Here is a 10,327-nt window from a genome sequence, read left to right on the forward strand (position 1 = left end):
TTGAACAAACCCAAAATATTGTTGATAAATCCACCTGGTCCACGAAGAAGTATAGAAATTGAAAAAATAACATTTTCAGGCGTTGCCTAGTCTAGTATGTAGGTGAAATAATTCAATTAGACGAATCTCACCAGCATAAATAAAAATTTCAGCTCTTTAACTTCACAAACATCAACAGATGAAAGAGTTGAAGGAACATAGATGTCCAAATACGGGCAGAATGGTGAATGTTACACAGTGTGTAAAGTGGCCACTTAATCCAGCCATTGACAGGTCATAAGCCCTGTAGATGCCTAGACTTCTATATTACCTTTTCTTAAATGTTCTTCATCTCTGTTGTAATATGTTAATTCTCTCATTATATTTGTGAAAAACTTTAACTGGATGTATGTACTATTTTTTGTATTTTGTATTCTCATATAACAACTGTTGTTTTTCCGCATATTCGAGTCGCTCTTGTTAGAAGTGTATTTATTAATTCTCGTTTTTGGGCTGGATGATGATGTGAATCAGCGTGTAAGTATCGATTCGTATGTGTTGGTTTTCTATACACCGTATGCCCAAGACTGCCGTTTGGTTTTCTTTAAATTCAACATGGTTCCCAGCACTACATATGACAAAAACGAATAGATATGTGCCTACTGCCGGCTGCGACACAGTACAAATTACTAGTACATAAACATAATTATTCTTTCCTACAAAACTAGAAATGTGCCTACTGCTGACTGTGACACGGTACAAATTACTAGTACATAAACACATACATTTCTTTATAAAACACACAGTTTTCCCTGAAGATGGCTCCTGCAATGGTAGCCGAAACGTCGGATCAAATCCAACATACACGGTATCACCCAAAAAAGATACATAATATTGTTAAAGATATGTAATCTTTTTTTCTTTTATTTATTTTGTTGCCCTTTAATAATAAGGAATATTTTTGTGTTTTTTAAAATATTTTTATTTCCTTTTTTAATTACTATAAAAAAAAATACCATATTATCTTTTACAGAATATTTTCTTTTTTCTTTTTTATGATATACAAAAATATTATAACTGTCCATTATTTATTATAGGAGCAAAAATTCATTAACATTTTCTTGTATACCCACGAACAGGCCATGCCTTTGTGGGATTTTTGTTTACTATTTTTCTATTAATATGTATTTCGTTGATATGTAATTGTGCTTTATTTTTTAAAACTTTGTTTTATTATTATGTTTATTGTAAGAAAACAAAAAAAAACAAATATTTTTTTTTTTTAATATTAAAAAAATATAAGAATTTCTTGATGTTCTTCAAACGTGAAGGACAAGAATTGCATTTTAAGACGTCTCGAAACCAGTAGACAAGGAAAAGCTGGTAAGTGGTTAGACACAAATATTGAATGACATTTAGTCATATTTAAATTTATTTCAACAGAGAGGGAAAATTTTTTGAGATGGGAATATGGAAGTCTAGGCATTTGCAGGGCTTATGACCTGTCATTGGCTGGTTTAAGTGGCCACTTTACACACTGTGTAACATTCACCATTCTGCCCATGTTTGAACATCCACATTTCCTCAACTCTTCCATCTGTTGACTTTTGTGAAGTAAAAGAGCTGAAACCTTTATCGCGTGGGTGAGATTCATCCGGCTGAACCAAATCACCTACTAGGCAACGCCTGGAAACAATTTTTCAATTTTTATACTTCTTCTTTTACCAGGTAGTAATTCGACAATGTTTGATTATGTCCAAATGCTTGCAGACTGGCTGGATTTCCTCCCTTCCTTTCCTTGCAGCCAATGACAGGTCATAAGCCCTGTAAATGCCTAGACTTCCATATTCCCATCTCAAAAATTTTTCCCCCTCTGTTGAAATAAATTTAAATATGAAGAACTCCCTAGGGAGGAAATCCAGCCAGTCTGCAAGCATTTGGACATAATCAAACATTGTTGACATTTAGTCAATTTTTTTTTCTCATGGAACTGGATCCACGGATTAAATCATTTTCTGAGGGCGCTTTTTTCACTGAACTAAGAGCAGATAAATTTGGTATTTCGCTTATAGAAAAGGCTTTTAAGGGAGGTTGAACAGAGAAATGGCAGCGTTATCGCCCTGACCTCACGATTATGCACAATGGACCTGCCCACCCCTAAAAGTAAGTCGTTAATCTTTATTGAGATTTTGCATTTGACAGGGATGAATAGGCTGATAGGGATGACCGGCTCGGCGGTCACAAATTACATGGAAAGATTTTATTTTAATATATTATTATTTTAATTCTTGTCATAGTGCACATAATAGCCCACAATACATAACAAACATAGAAAATATTAAAAATGTGAATTATGCTATTTACATAAATTAGTAAATAATAAAGTTGACTTTTTCAACCTTCTCTTTAAAATTAATCTCAATGTCCCCTTTCGCGGGACAAGAAATAAGTATTTATTCCATCTGCCAGTCTGTAGCGCTAACTATGCACAAAACTCTTTCCTCTATCGTTCTTGCTCTAACTATAATGTTTTTTTTCATCTATTGATATATTTTGCTCTTCAAAGAATTCAGAGTACTGAATATTATTCAACAGTATATATTGAGAACGGTAGTGGTTACACACATAAAGAGAGACATTTACCCAGGCGTCAACCACAACCATAATACAAAATACTCTAATAGGGATCTGATACTAAGTGAAGGGGTCAACACTGTTCTGGCATCGAGACAACACTATAACGTAGGCAAAAAGGTCCATAACCCTTTGCCAGAATCGTGGAAAGACGGGAGTGTTGTCAAGTTACGGAAGGTATATTTATATATACATGTGTGTATATATGTGTATGTCTGTATGTATATGAATCAAAATGTGTATCCGAATAAGTTTATATTTTGTTTGTCTGTGCTCTGTGTTAATTTGTTAACTATTATAATATATTAAAATGTAATTGCCTAGCTTGGAACGGGGTATGTACCCTTGTAAGCTGGGCAAAGTGAATATGGAATTGTATTTTGATAAAGAGCGTGAATAAATAAATAAATAAATAAATACATTTTACATGCCCCTTAATTTATTAAAAAATAAATTAAGACTTATTATTTCTGGCTGCGATACGATCCCACTTACTATTTAATGATGCACACTCCTAAACACTTACTTCCACACTAATGCACATAAACACACATCGACACTTACTCTCATACAAATACACATAAACACATCCTTTTGTTGAAACACAATTTAATAATATGTTTGATTTTTATTGAGAAACTTTGCTGGTCTGTCTTTAAACTGTATTTTAAAAAAAAATGTTATTACGTCATTGTCAACTGTTTGTTTCTTTAAAATAAATAAATAAATAACCATTATATTTGACTAACCATAATAGTGTTTAATTGTACCTTTATTTACAGAAAAACAAATAAATAATAACCATTTATTTTCAATAATTTCCACAGTTTGTATTTTTATCCTAATATAAACATAAATTTTAATAAAGCGCGCCCAGCGCCTGCGGTGAGCCAAGAAACTAGCCGATTATTCCAGCTTATTTTTTCATACAAATAAGTATACTATATTTTGAATGTATTAACCCCAGTGCGGGTTTTTTCTCCTAGATTCAACTTGCAGATTACACACATTATTTAAAGATTCTTGATTTGGAAAACAGTATTTCAAACAGGGCTATTTTTCATTGAGATGGTACTTTTGACATAAGACAAATATGGAGTCAATGTTATTCCTGCTTGTCACAAGAGGCAAAATTGGCAGTTCACAACGGAGTCCTGGTCCCATCCCTGATGTATGGGAGCGAAGTATGGACTTGGAAAAACAGGGATGAAAGTAAGCTGAGTGCTGTCGAAATGCGATCTCTCAGGCGAATGTGTGGTAAAACTATGTACGATAGATGCACAAATGTTGAGATCCGTACATTATGTAAGGCTGAGACAAGCATTATCGACAAAATCAAGAAAGGAGCTCTGCGCCGGTTTGGACATGCAGAACGAATGGACAGCGAGAGAACGGCTAAGAATATTTACAATGCGAATGTTGATGGATGCAGAAATAGAGGAAGACCGAGGAAGACATGGCATGACCAAATCCAACACATACTTAAAAATGGACATGTCAAAAGTCGGAATAATCGGCGCGCGTGCATGAGAAGATGTATGAATGTAGAGGAAGCGAGATCTGTATGCAAAAATAGAGTGTTGTGGCGTTCTATCCTCTCTGCCCACCCTTACGGGAAAACGGCGTGATGGTTTGTTGTTGTTGTTGTTGTTGTTGTTATTTCTATGTTTTTGTAGACTTGAGATATTTAACATTGACTCCATTTTATTATGGTTAGTCAAATATAATGGTAAGCTGTGCATAATCGCTTCTATGCACGGTTCGCCCCTGCTATGTACTCGTATGATATTATGCACGGTCCCAAATGAGATTCTTTAATAACTCCTGAGAGTAGTATATGTACTTTTTGTATTACATGTTTTATTAATAATAAAAAATAAAAATTAAAACTAAAAATCATTAGTGAATATGCAAAACTGAAGAAATACACAAATATTTATAAACAGTTTCATGTAAGGGGTGGGTGCTTCCAATCCTTAAGAAAACATGTGATATTTTTCCTAGTCGCTGAAGCGAAAATAAGTGTTGATTTTAGGTCGGGTACTGAAAATATTGATTCTTTATTTATTATTTTCCTATCCCTCTGGACCCTTCACACTCCGACCAATATAATCCCATAAACCAAATATTCGCTGCTTATTTATGTATTTATTTATATCCGTGAGACGCAGAAACAATTCTTTTTATTTATTAATCTTCTTGTACATAATGTATCATATCACAATTGGGAATTCCACTGTTTTCATATTGATTTATTTTCCATTAGCGTATTTATTTATTTGACACTTTATATACATATACAATAAATATACATATAAGGGCGGGCATATTGCCTTAAGGCAATTTCTTCCTACCTACCCAAACTGTTCAGTTTGAGAAAATTATAATTACATGGAAATATTGAATCTTACAATTTTATACAAAAATTAAAAGCAAAGATTAACAAAAATAAATATATTTATAAAAAAATTAACACTTTACTATGAAAAGAGGAGAGGGGATGGAAAGAAAAAGGATAAAGGAACAATTTAAATTAAGCGTACTATTTAACTAAGCAAAAATATTTTTTTTATTTTATTTTGTGCGTTATTTACAAAGATATGATTTTTTAAAGTTACATTTATCAAATACCGCGCCAAATGACTGTAATCAGTGTGTCACTTTTCAGTAGTGACGTCATGAAACGGTTGGCGTTCTTACTTTCCTGACAAGAATCTATGGAATATTGCTTTGATTACTTCATTTAGTTGATCGTAATTTGCTCATTTCTATGTAATGGTTGTTTTTACGAACGTTTCGATTTATAAAAACCTATAGAGTTGACATAATCTCTGGTTGAAATGTCAAATTAAACAAATTATACTCTTTTTTTCTATGGTCAAAACGTTGCGGGGGCTTAAAGCGGAAACCGGAAATACTACACGTAGATATACGGAGTGACGTCATTATTTACGATTTTAAAATGAATACTATTTTTTACATTTTTTATTTATTTTTGCGAGCTTTTTTGAGATATTTCATCCTACTCCAAAATTTTTAAATATTCACGTGTACACGAAAACATTTTTAAAATTTAATTCCGGGTTGGGCTGGAATTCCTCATTGTATAATAATTACATTTAAAAAATTCTTGGTAACAAAAGTCTACGATATCCATACGCAAAAAAGCGATTCGCTTATGAATGTTGATAAATCCAAAGTGATGGTTTTTGAAAGGGATGAAAATATAACTAAATGTGAGATCAGTATGAACGGAGATATTCTGAATCAGGTAGAAGAATTTGTGTATCTAGAAAGTATGTTTACTGGGGATGGAAAGGAGGGAGAGTGCCGGGAACAGGGTGAACGGTGCACCGAAATCTACTTTGGCAAACAAATGTTTATCGCAGGAGGCAAAACTAGCAGTTCGCAATGCAGTTCTAGTGCCGACACTAATGTATGGGAGCGAAAAATGGAATTGGAAAAATGATGATGAAAGTAGGTTAAATGTTGTCGAAATGCGATCCCTCGGGCGAATATGTGGTAAAAAGATGTATGATAGGTGCACAAATGTCAAGATCCGTGAACTGTGTGAGGCTGAGACACATATCTACGCTCTAAAATGACATAGCTTTGGTAGGACGTTATAGTTCAAGATAAAAGTCTCCCGACCGACTACAAAGATATACTACCGATACCCCCACCATCAAATTTTTATGTAAGTACATCGGTTTATACCGACGGGTCTAGAACCTCTCGATACGTTTATCTACGCATTAAGTGTCAAAAATTTTGTTCCACCGAGCAATTTTTCCTTTGATTATGATTTATTAATATTTTTACTAGTTTTGAGGTTGGAACTTTTTTTCTTAAAAGCCTTTTTAAAAAATGAGAGAGAAATAAGTAAATTTAGAAGTCGAATTAAATTCCGACAAAACTGTCACTTTAATAAAACAAACGCCTAGATGTGAAAATATTGTCACTATGTTCTGCCCTATTAACAAGTAAGAGTATCTAGGCGTTAGAAAGTTACCACTGTAAAAAATTATTTAATTATTATATTTTTTCCATCTGTTTTACTATCTTTCTGAGAGAACATATCAAATGACGGCCTTGTAATCGCTCAGTACTACCTCTGTAGATACATTAAGACGATCGTTAAGTATATCGTTTTGGCAATGGTTAAAAGTCATATACAGATCATATTTATATGACTTTCAATCATTGTCAAAACAGCCTGTGATCGGGTTGTGGTCCTGTGGCTAGTGTCTCGGACTCATGGACCAAAAGTCTGTGGTTCGAATCCCACTCTACCTCAACTCGATTCTCATTTTCTAATAGTGAGTTATTTACAACTCGTTGAAAATGGCCCTCAACGTCAAATATTTCTTTTTCTTCAAAAAAATATATACAGGGTGTTCATTAAACCCTGTCACATCCGAAACCACGATGATCAGTATGAGCAAGAAGACATATTGGCACATTAAAATATTTTTTTAGAACGAATAAAATTTGTAAAATATAACATATCAAAAAAAGGAAATGGTTGTTTACTTCTACAGAAACGTAACAGGGGGGGGGGGGGGAGTCTGATACTGCACCGCGCTCCCCTCACTTCTCCCTTGCAGAAGTAAGCAACCATTTGCTTTTTCAATTTTTAATGAATATTTGGTCTAAATATATTTTTAAATGTGCTAATATGTCTTCTTGCCCATACTGATCATCGTGGTTTGGGATGTGACGAGGCTCAAAGAACACCCTGTATATTTAAGCGATTTTTTTTGCTTGAATTGGGATTTATTGGTGATTATAATCACTTTGAAGTGGATATTTTCTATCACAGAATCCTTTTTAAAAAAATATACAAATGAGAATTGTTTTAAATGTTAATGGCGTAAGAAACGCGAAGTAATTGTTTGGTCTTTGATTTATTTTATCTTCTTTCTCTCTCTTTCTTTCAATTTTCTGTCTCTTTCATACAATATTTTATTATATTTATATAATAAAATATTGTATGAAACATTGTATTATATTGTATTATAGCAACGCGTGTAATTAAAAGTTAGTTAAATTCCGGACGATGAGGTAGTAACCTCGAAACCGGTCGAAGTGTAATTAAAAAAATTAAGAGGTTTATACAAATTTATAAACAAATAAGTGTTTTTAACTGTTCTTATATCCTATTTTATTATTATATCAATCCATCTGAATTGTATAAATGGACAATGTCCGTAAAAAATAAAAAATATAAAAAAACTAAAATCATATCCAAAGTGTAGCTTTCGTAGATTTTAGGTATTCCTGTCGCACATGTGGCTAACTGGCTGCTAGCTAATTCCTGGAAGATGGTTGATGCCCATGTGTAGTTACCGAAGGGAGGGATGATGCCCATTGCTCAAATGACTTTGTATTAATTTTAACCTGTATCACATACAATTACTAAAATATCAAACTTGATTATAGGTTTATCTAAAAATACGAGTATAAATGAATGTGAAATAATTGTAATCAGATATTTTGATGGAACAGAGAGGGAAATCATTTATGTAAAGGGCATATGGAAGTCTAGGCATTTACAGGGCTTATGACCTGCCATCGGCTGGTTTGAGTGGCCACTTTACACACTGTGTAACATTCACCATTTTGCTCATGTTTACACATCCAAATTTCTTCAATTCTTCTATTTGTTGATTGATACATTCCCTTATTTAAAGTATTCTCCATCCCTGTTGTAATTTGTTAATCTTAATGACTCCCGAAGGGGTAAAATGCAGTATTTTGTCTACAAACATTTGGACGTACTCGAATATTGTCATGTTCTTTATTGTTCATGGCGATTACTCAACTTATCCATCTGTTGACTTTTATGAAGTAAAAGAGCTAAAACCTTTATCGTGTGGGTGAGATTCATCTAGCTGAACGAATTCACCAACTAGGCAACGCCTAAAAACAGTTTTTCAATATTTATACTTCTTCTTGTACTAGTTAGTTTAACCAACAATGTTTTGGGTATGTCCAAATGTTTGCAGACAAGCTGGATTTCCTCCCTAGGGAGTCACTTAGATGGTTAATTTTTTGAGAATGCTTTTGAGATTCCATATTCCCTTCTCAAAAATGTTTTCCCTCAGATTTCAATGACTCGCAGGAGAGGATATCCAGCATGTCTGTAAACATTTTGACATACTCAAAACATTGTTGCAATTATTTTTTATCATTTAACTTCTTCAAAATATATCATATCACCATCATCACTCACATTTCCGCGTCAGTAAACTAAATGTAGCTTACTTCGATCATCTGCTACTCACATATAACTGTGTTCTTCGTCTGCCCGGATTTAAGTAGTATCTAGTTGTAAACGGTACGTCACTTTCTATCTGTACCGTGTATTTGTGTATACGATAAGCCGAAGCGATACAGTAATATTGAAATATGTAAATCTGTTTCAAAGTATTTGAAATTGACAGCTGAATTTATTGATTTTTCTAAATAAACTAAATTAATGACATCTGTTGATATATTTATAAAGCTTTTAATAATCTTCGTTAAACCGCTTTCCACCGACGGGTTTGTGTCTTCGCTCAAATTTAGTTCCCGTTTTTTCCCATAGGGTTACGCGGGTTAGAAATTCAGTTGTGTTTACCTACGTGTAAAAAAATTAAACATAAATCCTGTAGCTGAATCACAAATAACTATCGACGTGTGTCAATGAACAATAATAACTATCGACGTGTGTCAATGAATAACAATGAACAATAATGAACATGCTTAATTATGGCGGTCAAGAGTCAACGCTTGTGTAATCTCTAAGTCAACGCTCGTGTCGGTTTTTTTTTTGTTTTCCTCGTAAATCAAGTCCAGTTCACTACCGAAAAATCAGCGTTTACTATGCAAAATAAAACAATATATTGCATTTGCAAAATATTAAGGAGAATCTAATACAAAAAAGTGAATATTAAATTACAATTAGTATGGCGACTGCTTTTCTTGACATTTGGCTTGTTAACTGCCGGCTAAATGCAATATAGCGTGATAAATTATAAATAAAAATAGCAGTTTTGGAATATTTTCCATACTTACACCGGTCAAATTCAAATATGTGATTGCGCAGCAGGATTATACGTCGCGAAACGTAAATACTTTGAAACGTAAATTTAATATAACGAGTTCCCGGATGTTGCATTGCGATCGCGAATACAATGAACAACCATGGTGATAAATTGTTATCACGTCGCTTATCAGCACGTCGATAGTTATTTGTGAATTGAGCTACTGATGCAGTAAGGTCGATTATATGTTGTGCTAAAAATACTATGCCACTTTCATACAAAAAACTGTAAAACGGCGATAGAATGAAAAGAACACCTGTAATATAAAAGCCCTCTGGGCGCACAAAAAAAATGAATTAAGCACTTACGTTTTTCATGTTGAAACCGCTGCTTTACGAAATTAATAATTCTTGTTGAAAGGGTCTGATTTTTCACGGCTCTGCGGGACGTCTCCTGTAAAAATGATAAAATGTTATGTTATCACAACATTTTAAAATGTAAATAACACCTTTTTTTTACAATTTTAAATGAATAATAGTCCATTATATATAATAGTCCAGCTTAGTAAAATTAAGTTTCCCAACTAGAAACCTCAGACAAAACATACTCTTTCATACCGATAACCATAGAACTAACTATGGTTTTCATTCCCCTATGCCCAGAATTCTCAGGTCTGCCAACAAACA

The 10,327-nt window shown here is 33.3% G+C and overlaps 1 protein-coding gene across 1 annotated transcript in view; it reads right to left on the reverse strand.

Annotated features, from left to right (window-relative positions):
* The window catches only part of LOC148279770 (Kv channel-interacting protein 4-like), a 131,525-nt gene extending 121,436 nt beyond the window's left edge, over positions 1-10,089 (reverse strand). Inside the window, exon 1 of the mRNA XM_088229432.1 lies at positions 10,010-10,089. The gene's annotated coding sequence lies outside the window, so the exon portion shown is untranslated. The remainder of the gene's footprint in view (positions 1-10,009) is intronic.
* Positions 10,090-10,327: the final 238 nt, after the last annotated feature.

Source organism: Micrasema longulum, unplaced genomic scaffold, assembly GCF_059751315.1.
Source record: "Micrasema longulum isolate JH-2025_06_02 unplaced genomic scaffold, ASM5975131v1 h1tg000673l, whole genome shotgun sequence".
Lineage (NCBI taxonomy): Eukaryota > Metazoa > Arthropoda > Insecta > Trichoptera > Brachycentridae > Micrasema > Micrasema longulum.